At 35.8% G+C, this 19,575-nt stretch overlaps 1 protein-coding gene across 6 annotated transcripts in view; it reads right to left on the reverse strand.

Annotated features, from left to right (window-relative positions):
- The window catches only part of Erbb4 (erb-b2 receptor tyrosine kinase 4), a 1,038,774-nt gene that overhangs the window by 447,527 nt on the left and 571,672 nt on the right, over positions 1-19,575 (reverse strand). The gene's annotated exons all lie outside the window — the stretch shown is intronic.

A 19,575-nucleotide genomic window follows, 5' to 3' on the forward strand; every position in this document is an offset into this window, starting at 1 on the left:
TAAAATTTATTGGTTTGAATATGTTCAAAATTAGCCATAACTCTATATTTGACATTTTTGTGACAGGATACAAATTCTGGACTATAAATAAAAGTATAACAAAATTAAAGTAACAATAGAATTATTATTCTTTTTTTCTGAAAAAAAAACATTCATCTGGAGAAAGAATCAAAGAGACAGATTAAATCTAATTTGTAAATATTAGTTTTGGTACTCAGTTAGATAGGTGCGTAGGTATTTTATAAATGTTCAAGTTGATGTACTTTAAAATTTAATCATCTATAATTAATCCTTTAATAATGATCACAGTGTTTTCTTTCTTTTGGAAGAGTTACTTATAATGCAAACACTTTCAGAGGTAATGAGGCTGTAAAGATCTATTCCATTTCAATCTGGCTGTAATTACCCAAGGACACCTTAGCCCGGTTACTATTTGTTATGTGAATTAAAAGAAAAAATGAATTTTATGTTTTACATGAGAGGGGCTAAAAGGTTCACTTTGCCTGTCCTAGGTCTGAAAGAAAGTCAATAAATGAATCTGAAGTCCTCCCCAGATAACATGGATCTTTCAGGGATAAGGGAGAAAATCCATCTAGAAATTGTACCTATTAAAGAAAACAGAACAAAGAATGAGAGAGATTCTATAAATAACAAATTGTAAATGAGGATAGCTTCATTCAAGCTTGAGTCTCATTGTTTCCCTTCCCTTTGTGGGAAAGAAAGCAGTACATTCGAGAATGGTTCCTTAAGATATGTGCTTTAAAGACTCATGTATGAAACACATATATCACTATTTTAGACAAAACTGAAGAGATAAGATATATACCCGTTAAAAGGTTATGATTATATTGAGAACTAATTTCTTCATATGAGATGTTAACATGCTAAATATTTAAACTAGCCCAAATGATGTGAATGTTTTGCTTCAAGTTATATTTCAATAATTTTTTTGGAAAGAGCATGAAGTTATTTTAGATTATAGATTCCCGGGCATTCATATATTCTCTTCACTCTTTTTAGGAATAGTCTTCACTGATAGTTTCTATATTTTTGGCCTTTTTAGGTCTTCTTCAAATATTAATTTTAATTAGAGTTCTATCAATCCTCTAAGTAATTGCAATTCAGATCCAACCACTAATCACTTTTGCCCTCTAATATTTGCTTACTTCTTACTTCTATCTTGGCAACAAAAAAACTCCACTAGAACAGGTAATATTTTTGAACCACTATTTACTGAATTGAAATTACTGCCAAGAAAAAAAATATTTATACACACACACACACACACACACACACTAGCAAAAGGCACTAAAATTCTTCATTGAATTAAAATCAATGAGAATGGGAATTTTGAAAATATAACATGTGCTCTTTATCTTTCTAAATGCAAATTTAAGAAATCCCAAGTAAAAGGTAAATGTGCACATTGATTGTGCTTTGAAGGCTAAAAAGGTTAAAAGACATGGGAATAAAAATATTATCACGATCAGAGAAAAATATCAAGAGGTGTTTATAACTTTATTGTGGTATTTCAGCAAAGGTTGTTCTGCAATTTAATTTTATTAGGGCATAGAACCCATTGTGGGAAGAGACTTCGTACTAAATCTACTACCGCTAAACTTCACCTGCATTTCTCTTTATATCCATTCCTCATTTACAGTACAGGACTATATGGCCCCACATGCTGACTGTGCCTGCCAAACTATGACACTGAAAGTGGCTGAACTGCAACTCAGTCAAAATGGGCATTATGGGTTGCCAAGATGGTTTCATGGGGAAAGGCTCTTGTCTGATGATCTGAGTTACACCTCTGGACCATGCATGGTAGAGAAAGAGTTATTGCTCTACAAGCTGCCCTATATCTGTCACATGTTTGCTATGGTATGTAAGCAATGCAAATGCTAATTACAGAAATGGACTTTTGGAAGATGTTATAGATGAATTAGACATTTAACTTTGGTGTTTGAAATTTCATTTAATTTCATTTCTTCTAATTTTAACATGTCTACGAACACTTTAAATGAGAGCCTATTTTTTTTATGGCTTCATAGCTTCTTTTGATATCACTGTTTTAGGTTTCTGCATTGCTTAGTAGATTGTGATGAATCCTATACAAATGTACATCTCTTTGTTGTTCCTTGGAATACGACCACAATTCCAAGCTAAGATTCCTGTAACAATGGAAGTCGGCTGCAACAGAAATCAAAAGGCAATAAAAACAAACATACTGCATCAACATTCATGAATGAACATGAGTGAATTAGGAATTTATCAAGATCCCTCTAACAAACACTTACACACACACAATATATATCAATATATATAATGTGAGAGAAACAGCAGGAAAGAGCCAGCTGTGGTGAATTTATAATTTTTCATATTTTTATACTGTGGTAATTATTAATAATAGCTGTATCTCTCAAAATGCTATACTTGGCTGTCTACCTCTGCTCCCCAGAAATCCAACAGTAGACTACATTACTAAGGACAAAATTGTACTACATTATTTTCTTTGATATCATTTAAACTGACTTGTTCAGCTATTTTTTATAATATTGCTTCATTACAAATTTATTCAATAATATTTCTTTATATGTGTATGTGGACCCCCCAAATTGCAGATAGGTTTGCATTCTATAACTTCATAACATAATTCTAGAGTTATTCTCTGTTTATTTTTCTATTATTGTTTAATGAGTTTGTTGATCCAGAAAGCTCATCTATTCGTGGTACTTAACATCCTCTCTGCTTACTATTTATTGTCTTACTAATCTAAATTTTCATGAAATCAATGATTTTAGTATGCTTTTAACTTGACATGGCCTAACCAACAGGTAAAGTAATACTCAATGGAAAATTTTCATATAATTTATTTTTGTAATATATCAGAGTTCACTTTTTTATGTCCAATGTGTCTCCCTTATAGTGTTTCTCAATAGTTTACTTCAAGATCACTACAATTTCTTAACTAAATTCTACCTTCAGTGTTTCTCCAGGCCAACAAACTTTTCCAGTAATGATATCATAGGAAATAAAAATTGATTAGGATATTAATATTATAAAAATAATATTATTTTATATTACCTTTCACAAGCTTTGCAATGTCTATTGCCATCTTGTGTAGTCTTTTAAGGAAAGTTAATGCTTTCATGTGTGTGTGTGTGTGTGTAAAATTTTTAAAATAAATTAGAAATACACACACACACACACACACACAGAGAGAGAGAGAGAGAGAGAGAGAGAGAGAGAGAGAGAGAGAGAAATGAAAAATAAGATTTTAATATGTGAAATTTAAGGCTCAAGATTAGTAAAATCACTGCCATCAAAGGCTATAGACGGAAATGTTCACACCATTTAGAGGACTGCATTGTTTCTTAAGGATAGCTATGTGTTAATGTATATATGTATATAATATATGCATATTTTATATGTACAAATAAATATATGTATAGTTCCAATCCTGATGGAATAATCACACATATGATCTGTTTTTTGTTATTTTATTTTTTTCTCTTTTGTTCTATTTAGCAGGAGTAATTCACCAAATTCATTTTATAAATCACCAATGATTTGTAACACAAAACTTGAAGAAACGAAGGTTGCAAAAGTAGTTTCAGATTCTTGACACGACTGAGTAGGTCTGAGTACTAATGACATTATTCTGTAAGACTTAACATAAGGGACTGATTTTTAAGGAGTCATATTATATTGGAGAAGTCTAGTAATATTAAATATAAATTGTACTTATTATTTGAAACAAGAAGAGGGAAGTCTGTTTCAGAAAAATTTGAAGTGTAATGAATCATGTAAGAAAAGATAAAGTAGCAATCGCTATCATCGAATATAATTTCTTTTAAAATTAATCAATTAGTACTAACCTTGGTAGACTAATTTCAGAGTTAGAAATTAAGGATATGCATTATTATTTTGAAAGCATGAAGAACTAGAGGGCTTATTTGTTCATAGAAGAGAAAACCACCACAGCACTACAAACAAACTCATTTCTCTTTCCTGTGGAACCCAAATAGATTATATTGCCCAGTGTCCTTAGCAATTAAGTGGGCTGAAGTGAGCATGGTTCTGACATTGCACATGAGGCAGAAATGACAAACTTTCTCAGTGGAATCTAATGATAACCCTACAACAATGCTCCTCTCATTGGTGCAAGACCACATGCTACTTTCCCATAGATCTTTACACATCAAGATATAGATTTGAATAATATCTCTCCCCTTAATATATCATATCTGAAACCCTATGTATGTCTCCATAGTCTCATTTTTTTCTGTACCTGTTATATATGGAATAATTTCTTTACATATTTTCCTACAGTGGTTTTTAACTCTTCCGAATCATGCTATAATCTTTTGTATTCTAATGGCTTAAAACGTGTTTCTTTTTGATTCTTTGTGAGTTTCATATTTTGTACCCCAGTTCCACTCATATCTCCCTGCCTTCATATCTGCCCTCCACACTTGCAACCTCTCTACCCTTATATAAACACACACACACACCCCAAAAGAAAAACAAACAAACAAAAAACAAAATGTAGAAAATAACTTGTCCTGTAAGCTGTAGTGTATCACAGTATTCCCTTCTGTTTATACATCTTCATTTGCAAATGTCTACTGCAATAAGTCATAGGTTTATTGCAAGGTCTCTGGCTTCTGTGACATCATCAGTATTGAATCTTCACAGGGACTCCTCCTGACAGTTATCTTGCTGTTGCTCTGTGTCATGGAGGTACTTTAGTTTTGTATGGGCAGGACTTCTTACATGTCCCAACAGTTCATGAATAATGTAGACTTGGGGTTGGGCCCAGCTCTCTCTTATCAGCACCACCCCAGAGAGCTTTCCACCATTGTTCCAGGTAGGCCACCCAGTGCTGTCTCCAGCAGGATGCAGGGGCAGCTCTCCTGCTCTCATGTCCTATGGCTAGCCCACCAACACTCATGTCTACAGGACCTGCTCCACTGTGCTGCCCAGTCTAGTGGTGGGGCTCACTACCCCCAGTACTGCAGCCTGTGAGAGGCAAAGTTACCTCTTCCACTTGCATGACTGCAGGACCAGCTTTCTTGAGGACCACAGGTGAAGGGGGTGAAGCACAGGAGGGCACTTCATCCCCCTGCCCCCCACATACACACATTCTCCATCTCATGGTAGATGAGCAACAAATATTTCCATGATTTCACCCTCAAGGTTCCAGCTCACCTGTGCTACCTCCACCAGGGCCAGTTGTACTGATATGCAGGGCAGGGCTTTTACTCCAGAGCTAATTAGTTTTTTGTTTTGTTTTGTTTTGTTTTGTTTTGTTTTTAATTCTTGCCAAAAAGAAGTGAGTTTCCAGATCAAAATGATGGCGAGTCTGTTGTATCTTTTATTCTGCTTTCACCATTCATTTTCCAAGAACAGCTAGTTGTTCTGATTCTCTTGTTCATTCTTCATTTAGTTAAGAAACAAAACCCAACAAGGATGCTCTCAGTATCTTCAGACCCATTCTTCTAGGCACTGGTTTAACCTGCCTCCTGGCATCCTCTTCTCATTGATGACATATCTCAGTTTAGCTACTGGAGCCTTGCTCTCTTCCTTTGCATACAGTTACAACTTATATGTTCTGGGCAAACACACAACATTTAGCACTAGGTACACCCCTGGTGTACTATGGATGTACAAAGTTTCATTTGAATGTGAGAACAACTTCCTGTAGAGAACAAATCCCTTTCCACTCAATAGTCTTCTCAGGGTTATAAAGCCGAACACTGACTCCTCATTTCTTCTCGTGCTCCATAACCATCCAGAAGCTTGGAATACAGTCATGTTCCACTTTCTTCCCTGCACCACATCTGTTCTCTCAACAAATGCTTCCTACTCAATATGCACGAAAAGGTTTGTTTCCAATATGCTTCCTGGGTCATGTTCTGGTGTGAAATGTTCTTGTCCCTCCTCACTTGTTGTAAACTTCAGATGGCTTCTCATTATCATTCTTTATTCTCCAAGAGTACGTTATCCATACAGCAGCCAATGGGACTATATTAAGTATTTTATTTTTGAAGTTATTTTCGTTTCTTTTTTGTTTGTTTGTCAGTTTTTGTTTTTGTTTTTCGAGACAGGGTTTCTCTGTATAGCTCTGGCTGTCCTGGAACTCACTTTGTAGACCAGGCTGGCCTTGAACTCAGAAATCTGCCTGCCTCTGCCTCCCAAGTGCTGGGATTAAAGGTGTGCTCAACCACCACCTGGGTCTGAAGTTAGTATCATAATGGCATGTTTCACATGGTTCTTTTTAAGATGACAAGTGAATATTATCACATTTCTTATATATATATATATATATATATATATTCATAAATGTGTATATATGAATACAGGAATATATTGTTTACTCATTTTTTTCAAAGTTTGGAAAAGAAATGCAGTAATTCTACACTTCTTGAAAAGAGCTGTTGACTTAGATATTCATTCCAATTTTTAAAGTTCTTTGTAACGTGAAAAACATGGCAGCAATGACTTATTTGCATTATAATTTCAAGATAGCTTTTATATTTATTGATTTGTCCTTACAGAGTGCACCTAATCTTCTTCTTTATTCAGATCCTACTTTGGATTGAAGAATACTTTCAGTAATTTTTTCACTAATAAATACTTCATTTATAACAATTATATTAATAATACAAAACTTAAATAAATGGTAAACTTCAAAATATATATTATGTTTCAAACATTTTCCATGTTTGAAGTTTCTGTATTACAAAAAATAAACGTAAATTGGCTCAAACAAAGCAAAATGAAAACCTAAAATTAGCCTTCCCGTCCACAACAGCACCGGGTTAGCTTGGGCGTGGAGTCTGCAGACAGCAGCAAGGCACCCACAGGACCCTCCACGGGATCTTAAGACCTCTGGTGAGTGGAACACAGCTTCTGCTCCAATCCAATCTCGTGGGACCTGAGACTGCATTAATGAGGGAAGCAGAAAACCCGGCCTGATCAGGGGCACAAGTCCCTTCCGGTCCACACCAGCACCTGGGTAGCTTGGGCTTGGAGTCTAAGGACACCCGCAAGGTACCCACAGGACTCTCCACGGGATCGTAAGACCTCTGTGAGTGGATCACAACTTCTGCCAGGAGGCAGGTTCGAACACCAGATATCTGGGCATCTTCCCTGCAAGAGGAGAGCTTCCTGCAGAGAGTACTCTGAACACTGTCCTAGCAGACAACCATGGACTAAGGATGATCTTTAATAAGAACATAAATAATGGAAAGCCAACATTCACGTGGAAAATAAACAACACTCTTCTCCATGATACTTTAGTCAAGGAAGGAATGAAGAAAGAAATTAAAGACTTTTTAGAGTTTAATGAAAATGAAGCCACAACATATCCAAACTTATGGGACACAATGAAAGCATTTCTAAGAGGGAAACTCATAGCTCTGAGTGCCTCCAAAAAGAAACTAGAGAGAGCACACATTAGCAGCTTGACAACACACCTAAAAGCTCTAGAAAAAAAGGAAGCAAATTCACCCAAGAGGAGTAGATGACAGGAAATAATCAAACTCAGGGGCGAAATCAACCAAGTAGAAACAAGAAGAACTATTCAAAGAATCAACTAAATGAGGAGCTGGTTCTTTGAGAAAATCAACAAGATAGTTAAACCCTTAGCCAGACTCACTAGAGGGCACAGGGACAACATCCTAATTAACAAAATCAGAAATGAAAAGGGAGACATAACAACAGATCTGAAGAAATCCAAAACACCATCAGATCCTTCTACAAAAGCCTATGCTCAACAAAACTAGAAAACCTGGACGAAATGGACAAATTTCTAGACAGATACCAGGTACCAAAGTTAAACCAGGATCAAGTTAACGATCTAAACAGTCCCATATCCCCTAAAGAAATAGAAGCAGTCATCAATAGTCTCCCACCACCCCCCAAAAAAAGCCTAGGACCAGATGGGTTTAGTGCAGAGTTCTATCAGACCTTCAAAGAACATCTAATTCCAGTTCTACACAAACTATTCCACAAAATAGAAGTAGAAAGTACTCTACCCAACTCATTCTATGAAGCCACAATTACTCTGATACCTACACCACAGAAAGATCGAACAAAGATAGAGAACTTCAGACCAATTTCCATTATGAATATCGATGCAAAAATACTCAATAAAATTCTTGGTAACCAAATCCAAGAACACATTAAAACAATAATCTATCCTGACCAAGTAGGTTTTATTCCAGGAATGCAGGGATGGTTTAATATATGTAAATCCATCAACATCATCCACTATATAAACAAACTCAAAGACAAAAACACACATGATCATATCCTTAGATGCTGAGAAAGCATTTGACAAAAATCCAACATCCATTCATGATAAAAGTCTTGGAAAGATCAGAAATTCAAGGCCCATACCTAAACATGATAAAAGCAATCTACAGCAAACCAGTAGCCAACATCAAAGTAAATGGTGAGAAGCTGGAAGCAATCCCACTAAAATCAGGGAGTAGACAAGGCTGACCCCTTTCTCCCTACCTATTCAACATTGTACTTGAAGTCCTAGCCAGAGCAATTAGACAACAAAAGGAGATCAAGGGGATACAAATTGGAAAAGAAGAAGTCAAAATATCACTTTTTGCAGAAGATATGATAGTATATATAAGAGACCCTAAAAATTCCACCAGAGAACTCCTAAACCTGATAAACAACTTCAGTGAAGTAGCTGGATATAAAATTAACTCAAAGAAGTCAATGGCCTTTCTCTACACAGAATAAACAGGCTGAGAAGAAATTAGAGAAACAACACCCTTCTCCATAGTCACAAATAATATAAAAAACCTTGGTGTGACTCTAACTAAGCCAGTGAAAGATCTTTATGATAAGAATTTCAAGTCTCTGAAGAAAGAAATTAAAGAAGATCTCAGAAGATGGAATGATCTCCCATGCTCATGGATTGGCAAGATCAACATTGTAAAAATGGCTATCTTGCCAAAAGCAATCTACAGATTCAATGCAATCCCCATCAAAATTCCAACTCAGTTCTTCAAAGAAATAGAAAGAGCATTCTGCAAATTCATCTGGAATAACAAAAAACCTAGGATAGCAAAAACTCTTCTCAAGGATAAAAGCACCTTTGGTGGAATCACCATTCCTGACCTAAAGCTGTACTACAGAGCAATTGTGATAAAAACTGCATGGTACTGGTACAGTGACAGACAAGTAGACCAATGGTATAGAATTGAAGGCTCAGAAAAGATCCCACACACCTATGGTCACTTGATCTTAGACAAGGGAGCTAAAACCATCCAGTGGAAAAAAAGACAGAATTTTCAACAAATGGTGCTGGCACAACTGGTGGTTATCATGTAGAAGAATGCGAATTGATCCATTCCTATCTCCTTGAACTAAGGTCAAATCTAAGTGGATCTAGGAGCTCCACATAAAACCAGAGACACTGAAACTTATAGAGGAAAACGTGGGGAAAAGCCTCGAAGATATGGGCACAGGGGAAACATTCCTCAATAGGACAGCAATGGCTTGGGCTGTAAGATCGCGAATTGACATATGGGACCTCATGATACTGCCAAGCTTCTGTAAGGAAAAAGACATCGTTAATGAGACAAAAAGGCCACAAATAGATTGGGAAAGATCTTTACCTATCCTAAATCAGATAGGGGAGTAATACCCAATATATATAAAGAACTCAAGAAGGTGGACTCCAGAAAATCAAATAACCCCATTGAAAAATGGGGCTCATAGCTAAAAAAAAGAATTCTCACCTGAGGAATACTAAATGGCTGAGAAACACCTCAAAAAATGTTCAGCATCCTTAATCATCAGGGAAATGCAAATTAAAACAACCCTGAGATTCTATCTCACACCAGTCAGAATGGCTAAGATCAAAAATTCAGGTGACAGCAGATGCTGGCAAGGATGTGGAAAAAGAGGAACACTCCTCCATTGTTGGTGGGATTGCAAGCTTGTACAACCACTCTGGAAATCAGTCTGGCAGTTCCTCAGAAAATTGGATATAGTAGTACTGGAGGATCCTGCAATACCTCTCCTGGGCATATATCCAGAAGATGTTCCAACTAGTAAGAAAGAAACATGCTCCACTATGTTCATAGCAGCCTTATTTATAATAGCCCGAAGCTGGAAATAACCCAGATGCCCCTCAACAGAGGAATGAATACAAAAAATTTGGTACATTTCACAATGGAGTACTACTCAGCTATTAAATAGAATGAATTTATGAAATTCCTAGGCAAATGGTTGGACCTGGAGGGCATTATCCTGAGTGAGTTAACCCAATCACAAAAGAACTCAAATGATATGTACTCACTGATAAGTGGATATTAGCCTAGAAACTTAATATACCCAAGATATAACTACAATTTGCAAAACTCATGAAACTCAAGAAGAATGAAGACCAAAGTGTGGACACTTTGCACCTTCTTAGAATTGGGAACAAAACACCCTTGGAATGAGTTACAGAGATAAAGTTTGGAGCTGAGACAAAAGGATGGACCATCTAGAGACTGCCATATCCAGGGATCCATCCCATAATCAGCCTCCAAATGCTGACACCATTGCATACACTAGCAAGATTTTGCTGAAAGCACCCAGATATAGCTGTCTCTTGTGAGACTAGGCGGGAGCCTAGCAAACACATAAGTGGATGCTCACAGTCAGCTATTGGATGGATCACAGGGTCCCCAGTGGAGGAGCTAGAGAAAGTACCCAAAGAGCTAAATGGATCTGCAACCCTATAGGTGGAACATTATGAACTAAACAGTATCCTGGAGCTCTTGACTCTAGCTGCATATGTATCAAAAGATGGCCTAGTCGGCCATCACTGGAAAGATAGGCCCATTGGACTTGCAAACTTTATATACCCCAGTATAGGGGAATGCCAGGGCCAAAAAGTAGGAGTGGGTGGGTAGGGGAGTGGCGGGGAGAGGGTATGGGGGACTTTTAGGATAGCATTGGAAATGTAAATGAGGAAAATACCTAATTAAAAAAAAGAGAAAACCTAAAAATAATTCATTCATAATTTTACAGTGTGCTGTGTTATAGTCTTAGATACAAATGTATGCCTACAAATGTTTCAATCAAAGTATATATTGTTTCATGAAAGAAAGCCATAATTACTTCATGTTATTGTGTTATAAAATGAAGTATTTGAGGATACTACAGATTCGCAGGTATTTAGGAAGGCAGGAATAGAAATAGTATATTTATCTTTGTTTTACTTTTAATGATATATAATACATCTGACTCTAGAAAAGAAGACATGCATATTTTTAAAATCTAGGGTTAAAATTACTTATAATTTAAAAATGAAAATCATAAACAAAGAAGTATTCTGACAAATGCTATTTTTTTTTCTTCAAAGTTAAACACAAGGGGCTTTCCTTCCTGTCACTGTGCCACCCTAAAGTTAAATGAGCTAAATGTTTCTCTTTACCAGCAGGCCCTTTAAAACACCTTGCTTGTGTTCTATTGAGAGACAGAAAGGGAGTGAATGTGTGTGTGAAGGGAGGTGGAGAGGGTCTGAGAGGAGTAGGAAAAGCTGATACAGTTATCAGTATGCTTTCTGTAAGAAAAAAATTCATTTCCAATAAATGGAAAAATGTAAAAAACTGCACCAACACAACATTATCTTCTCCTTTGAACCACATAAAAATTTGCATTTGGCCAAATTTAGACTTTGACTTTGACATGGGATATTTATACATATAACAGGTGTATGAAAATAATACAGAAAAATGTATAATTATGAAGTATGCTGTTGAAAACTTTCCTGTTTTCACTTTTCATTCCTCTTACATTTAAAAAATTTTGCTTCCACATTTCCTTTATTATACAATCAGATTTTCACTCCTCTGTTCTCTACTTCTTTCTAACATTTCCTCATTTTCCCCTGTCCCCTTCCTTTATCCCATGTAGGTACTATTTTCATGGCTACCTTAAATTACACTTAGCTTTATATCTAAACTATATTACTCTGTTATTTCTACATATTGTCTGTGGTGGTACTGTATTGGTTTTAATAAATTTCCAGTGTATTTTCATAAATATGTCATTGTTTATATTTTCCTTGTTATTCAATATACTTTTATAAGGAGAAGTCATGGAATTAACAGTGGTCATAAATGTCTGAAAATATAGATATGACAAATTTTATTTCTACTCTCTTTTATAACAAATTAAATCATTACCTTTTAAACCAAATTAAAGCATTATTTTGTTAATTTGATATTGTTGGACATCTCACTACTGAACTAAAGTTTTATTTGGTATAATAAAATCATATATTAATAAGACACTGCATAAAGAGGATGGCAAATTACTGGCTTAAACCTGCTATGCCCTCAGTATTTTACTTATTGACAGAGCTATCAGCCAGTACCTAGAGTTCAATGCCACAACAGAAAGCAGAGAAGTACAGTAGATACAAATCTTCCTTCAGTGTTTGGACACTATAAATGTAAGCTACTATGTATCTGACAAAAGTAATCTGTAAAGAAGTATTTCTAAAGCTATTTACCTGACATCTATTGAAAGAGTATTTCCTGTACTTAAACTGAAACAACCACAGACATTTTCTACCCTTTCATGGCACAATGACTTTAAATCCATTACTTGCTTTAAAGAGAAAATGTACTAGTGGACTCCTTTGTAATTCTAAAAGGAAGCAGCTACCCAGCATTCTCAGCATCATTAAATAAAAAATAAGAAAAAAAGAAAATCCATAAGTAGTTTATGTTTCTCTTTTAACAGGAGTAGAATTGCTAATGACTCTTGTTGTGGTGAAGTCCAGTATTCAGTCACTTGTGGCCAAATGGCATTCCAGTCATTGAAGGTATCTGACCTACTGACCCTAGAGTACAGCAGTTCACAGTTGTATTTATAGACCAGTATGAGCCTAACTCTCTAGTTTGCCTTTCCCACGTGTTACTTGGCTTTCCTTTTACAGATTTCAACTACTGTCAGCCCACTAGCCACCCATCATCCACATTAACCCCCATTACAGCTGCACACATGTCATTTTAGGCAATTGGAAAGGATGGGGATTAAGGTCATAGTGTGAATGTTCATGAATTTTGTTTAGCAGTTATGAGGATTATACAAAAAAAGTACTTATTCTTTCACATTTAAAAATCTTTTTGTTGTTAAAACACTGATGAATTTTGTTTTACATTTTCTCAAGCTATTTGTACTTTTCCTATTTCTTAAATAGTATTAGAGCCTTAGAAGAGTAGCATTTATCATATTTCAGTTTCAAAAGTATCTTTTAAGTTCAGATAATGCATTTATCAGTAATACTTTGTATCACATTTATTATGTCTTTCTAATAATACTTGATGTAAAGAGCATGTTATCAGACATTATGAAGCTAGTTTCTAAGCAATTTCAGAGTTTCCAAATTACACTTTCTTGCCCGACAGACCTATAAAATGATGTGGCTTTGACTTCTTCATTATCCAATTTGGAAAATTATGTATATTATTGTTTATGGCAGTTGTAGTAGTTTATAATCGAATAGCCAACCATTTTGTAATTTGACTTAGACCCACTCCACATTATGGAACCTATTCTTGACAAAGCCTGGGTAACCAAAGATAGATAGTAGGTAGCTCAGAGACCTATAGTAAAACCAAATATTAATTCCTATGCCCTCCCCCCCCAAAAAGAGCAGTAATATTACTTTTAATGACATTTTGCTATAGTCATAGCTAGGTGTCTTGCTCAGCCATCATTAGAAAAGATTTCTTCTGCAACAGATAGAAACAAATATAGAGATTCACAGACAAAGTTTTAGCTGAGAGTGAAATACTTTAGAACACTCAAATCCCAATTGGGTTTTCTCTATCAAATCTCTTTGCTTAGAACCCAGAAAACCCCAATGAAGAGAAGTCAGGAAGAGCCAGAGAGAACAGAGGCACTAAGGAAGCAAAGCCCTCTAAATCAACATGATCAAAGTTCATGTCAACTCACACAGACTGAGACAGTATGCACAGGGCCTGCAAGGGTCTGCACCAGGTACTTTACATATATATTATGGCTTCCATATAATGTTTTCATAAAATTATGAATGTGAGAACAGTGGATCTCTGACTCTGGCACCTCCTCTCAGAATAAATTTTAAAGAGAAACCTAAAACCAGATCCCTTTATTGCTGTAGTTCCTCAATAAATCATAACCAGAGGAAACCATCTATTGTCAATCGACTATGTTCATCCTGATTGAAAAGTCAAATTCTATACATTTGGCAAAAAATTTACTGAAATTGGGATACAGTTAAAATGAGCTTAGTAAACACGAAGAAATTACACTTAATTTCAAGTCAGCTTGTCTAACTATCCTGTTGTAACCCGAATCGACTTTCCACACTACTGCTTCATGAGCACACAAGTTGTTTTACACCTGTTATCATAGAAACGCTAGCCTTGCACATGGTAAGCCAAGGCTTTGGAGTCCCATCACATGAAGTGTTCCAAAGATAAACACCCATGAGTGTCCTCAACTGTAAAGCGATCCTATTTAAAAAGGAGAACTTCAAAAAAATAATTGGCTCTTTTATTCTCAGCTAGAAATTTTCCTCATGATAGCTAGGGTTTCTGAGAACAGCAGTATACAACACAGTTGTTCTTGTCTCTTAAAATAGCACAGATCGAACATTTAATCTTTCTGTTGACCACTTAAACTCTAAACTCTAAATACTATTTTTTGTTAACACACACTCTGTCTCTTTCTGTCTCTCTGTCTCTCTGTCTCTCTGTCTCTCTGTCACTCTGTCTCTCTGTCTCTCTGTCTCTGTTTGTCTGTCTGTCTCTCTCTCTCTCTCTTTCTCTCACACACACAGAGCAAGAATGAGAGAGAGTGAGAGAGCTTAATTAATTTGAATTTCTCATAATGTAATACAAATCATATGAAGCAAAAGCAAAAGAAAACACTTTTTATGGTGAGAAACCTAGAAGGGAAAAATGTCTTTGCAAGTATTGAAAAGAAGAATATCAGATTGATCAAATAAAAAAAAACATTGCATTAAAAATATCACCCTTCAAAGTAACTCTGTTTTAAGTAGTTACACTTTAGACAAGGATTTAGAGACTATTTATATTGAGGGGTAATTATATTTCTAATTCTGGTGCTATATTTAGCCATTTACTGAGACTCAGTAGAGGACATGAACTCAGCACTTAGAATAACCCTGGCTTCTCAAGAGTTGTCACATGCTCACTGTTTGTAAGTAACCTACTTTATTTACTAGATACAAGCAGTGCCTCCTCTCATACATGTAAATACTCATCTGCTGCAGTTAGGTCAGCACGGTGCTCTACACACAGAGGAAAATCATGAGTTTAGTGCTGTCTTCCATTATAGATTAGGAATTACATGGAGAGATATTTTCAAGATATAATCTCAAATTTAAACTGGAATGGCTACACAATTAACATACTTTATGCTTAGTAAATTCCTCTCTTGCACATTCACCGTGTTTAGAGTGAAGAAAGCCCATATTGAAACCAACGAGCTCCGTTTGATTGTATATGTTTCCACAGGTGAACGTGTTTCATCTTGAAATCAATTTGGATTAGTTGCCGTCTCATCTAGGCAAGCATGTGCATGTGATAATGAACAGTAGTAAATCATCGTCTAACGTCATAGAAGGGCTTTGCTCTTACTTTCATAATCATAGAATACATGCCTTATTTGCTTTCTGCTAGTGTTGTAACCCTTGATATGTCCCTTAGCTAGTGTGTTGGCTTTTGGTGCCCTTTAACATGGAGATTACATTCAGTGACTACAATGTGTGTGTGTGCATGTGTGAGTGTGCATGTGTGTGTGTGTGTGTGTGTGTGTGTGTGTGTGTGTGTGTGTGGTCTGTGTACAGACAAGATTGTCAGCTAAAAGAATTCATCAGCTCCCTTATGGCAGCAGGACAGGTGTGCAGTGTTTCTCTGTGCGCACATGCTGATCCTGGCAGGAACAGCCAGAGACCTGCTGCTTGAACCGTCAGAAGTCACCTGAAGGAGTGCTCCAAATGCCTTTCTGTAAGCAAGCATCATCCACTTGGGAAAACTTCTCCTCTGCTGACGAATGAAGGAAAACTCTGCTGTGACTGTGCTTACTGCCATTGCCATATCACACCTCACGCATGGTTGTCCCATATCCAGATGCCATCTGTAGCATATTCCAGCACTGTCAATTCAGAAGCTGAGACACCACATAGGACTGAAGTATTTACTGCTGTGTACACATCTGGCAAATTTGGAATTGTTGAAGGAAGTTGACAGTCTAATAATGTTTTCCTGCTTTTTATCATCCTTGATATTAAAACTCCAATTGACATTGGCATTAGCTAATGTAAAAATCATGGGAGAGAAAGGGGGGGATGGGTTATTTTGCTTTTATAACAACATTCCAGCTAGAGTTCTCTGTTCTCTCTCTCTCTCTCTCTTTGTTTTGTTTTACAAAAAGTGAATTTTTGTGCAGGTTTGTGTAAGTGTAAATTATTTTTTTGGTTCTATTGAAAATGATATAATGTTTTATATTTATCTTTAACCATTTTTCAGACATTTTGGGGGTTCACTATAATGTATGTGTGTGAGATTAGACTTAATTGACAAACTTCACAATCACTCTAATTCATATTCATGGAAATACTTCCTCACTCACTTGTGCTACTTTATTCATATGCTGTGATTACTTTAAATAGCTAATAATTTTATAAATGATTTAATTCGTGATTTTTAAAGTTTCAGTTTTCTCTCTCTTTTCTTCTCCAAGTACACTTTGGTCAGCCTATTTTACTACTGTATTGAAATGAAGATTTACTAATTATAAAGTCTCAAATGAAGAATTTATTTACATATGCTATCCATAAAGTCCCCCCACCCCGACTCTCCCACCCACCCACTCCCACTTCTTGGCCCTGGCATTCCCCTGTACTGAGGTAGATAAAATTTGTACGACCAATGGGCCTCTCTTTACACTGATGGCCGACTAGGCCATCTTCTGCTACATATGCAGCTAGAGACACTAGCTCTGGGGATATTGGTTAGTTCATAATGTTGTTCCACCTATAGGGTTGCAGATCCCTTTAGCTCCTTGAATACTTTCTCTAGCTCCTCCATTGGGGGCCCTGTGATCCATCCAATATCTGACTGTGAGCATCCACTCTGTGTTTGCTAGGCCCCGGCATAGTCTCACAAGAGACAGCTATATCTGGGTCCTTTCAGCAAAATCTTGCTAGTGTAATTAGTTTTAATACCAGTAGTTAATAACCATGTGATTAAAGGCAACATGAAAAAAATAAATTATGTTCATATTGTTTTATAACCGATAATGAAATATGTGGCTCTGCAATCCTTATGTTCAACATTAACCAAATTTAATTAGTTTCACTTAATCCTTAAAAGACAGAATACAAAATAGAGTATAAATAAAATTAATTGAATGAGCTACAACAGAAATCTCACTGTATGACGAAGTGCAGCAAAGAATCATACGCACTTCCTTCTAACTCTGTGTCCTCAGTTTCTAAGTTGAGATGTGCTTGATGAATTCCTTACATGGACTTTAGTAAGGCATGGTTTTCAGGAAATATCATTTATGGACTGTATTTCAAAAGACCACCTCAGCAAGTAGACATAATTTTTAGTTTCCTTGTTGGTGCTGACTGATTTCCTAAACAATATACTGTTCCTGTTACATGGTTAGTTGTACTTATTACACAAAATAAAACAAAAAGAAATACTAATTTGATTTAAACCCTGTTGTCCTTTATGGGCAACAAAAGGGCTGGAATAAATAAAATAAATAAATAAATTCTAGAATCATGTTCCTACAGATTTTATTTCACTATCTCAAACAGATTTTGATCTGCTAAAACTCAGTGTGACTTGAAAGGACAAAGTGGTAACAAACCAAATAATTAACTAAATGAAGTATTATTATATGAAAGTTGTTTTGAAAAGCTTTAAAAATCAAAGGACTTTAGGGTCAGCCAATAATGACAAAGCAAATGGTTTTTTAAGTATCCCAGGAAATATGCACCCATGTGCTTCTGAGGAGGCTTGTTAGTTTAAATTTAGCTGGTTGACAAACATTTCCACGTAAAAATTTTAACTCTCCATCACCATGTCATCTTCCTCAGATTCCAGTGACTGTAAGTAAATGTCATGAGGAGACATTATTTTAGCTCATATTTACAAGTGGCATTGGGGAGCAACATGCATGTATGGTTTTCATATAAATATACATATTTTCAAACTCACTGTACAAATTTATTTTGTGAAGAGTAATACATTAAGGAATGTAGAAGAAATGACTTATATATATATATATATATATATATATATATATATATATGTGTGTGTGTGTGTGTGTGTGTTATATACTTTTATATACTATGTAAGTTGTTACATATACTTTTGCATACTATATAGGTGTCAGAAAAATAAAGTCACAATTTTATGGTGTTCAAATAGCATTCTGAAAGAAGAAAACGATGGAAACAGAGGGGTGAGGTGGCTGATCACAGGAAATCATAAGATCCTTGGAAAAAGAGGACGAATATTGAATGAGATGAATGGTGCCATCTTTTGAAAAGTAGCATTTGGCTCCTGTGTACAGAAAATGTCATTGTAGGCAATATCAGAATAGGAAGACAAATTTGAAGGTAGTTTCCTAATACAGCTATTATGTTAGGAACTGGGGCAAGAGTGGTGGCTGGAAGGATGAAGAGATGCAGCAATCCATTCTTAAAAGAAATGCCGGCAAATTTTAGTTATTGAAACAAGATACTGAAAATGAAGATTTGAAAGTAAGATACTGAAAATAGAAAAGAATTTTAGAATACCATAACACCTTTATCCCAAGTAAATCACAATACAGCTCACATTTGCAGAAATGGAATAATATACCACCAGTGCATATAGAAGGGAATTATCAAGATCTTCAGTTTGGGACTTAGTGGATGGTAGGTGCATTTTGGGCATGAGACAATATTAACTAGTCTTAAACATCACTCTTCTGCTCTCTTTTAATTTGCACATTTCCTAAACTCTCTTGAAGTTTTATGTGGCTATATAACTAGTGATAGCTTCAGGAATAAGTGTGACAGAGATGCTGCTGAGCCCAGTATGTGCTCACAAGGGAGTTACATGGAGCTCTTCTGAGCTTTATTTGACCCCTGTGCACATAAGCTCGGATAACAAAGCTGCCCCACCAGCCGTGATAAGACAAGAGACAGAGATTAACTGACATATGCTTCTACCACTATAGTTTGGAATGCTTTGTAAGCAGCTTGTCTTAGGCCTTCACTAAATATAACTTCTAATAGAAAGTTATCGACTACAGCTGAGACTGATCTGAGGTTTATCCAAAAGACAATCTAGGGATTCTGGACATGGAGCTGGTATTTGAAGGGTAATGACTGGAGAAACTCCTGATATCAGTTTATTTCTTCAGGTAGAAATTAATTTAATTTTCTTCACATTTATTAGGTTATTATAGTAAAATTGAATATTGTTTCATTAACTTTAATGAATAACATTGTAGTTTTAGGCTAAA

Source organism: Mus caroli, unplaced genomic scaffold (genome assembly GCF_978045245.1).
Source record: "Mus caroli unplaced genomic scaffold, Mus_caroli_1 scaffold_1, whole genome shotgun sequence".
Classification (NCBI taxonomy): domain Eukaryota; kingdom Metazoa; phylum Chordata; class Mammalia; order Rodentia; family Muridae; genus Mus; species Mus caroli.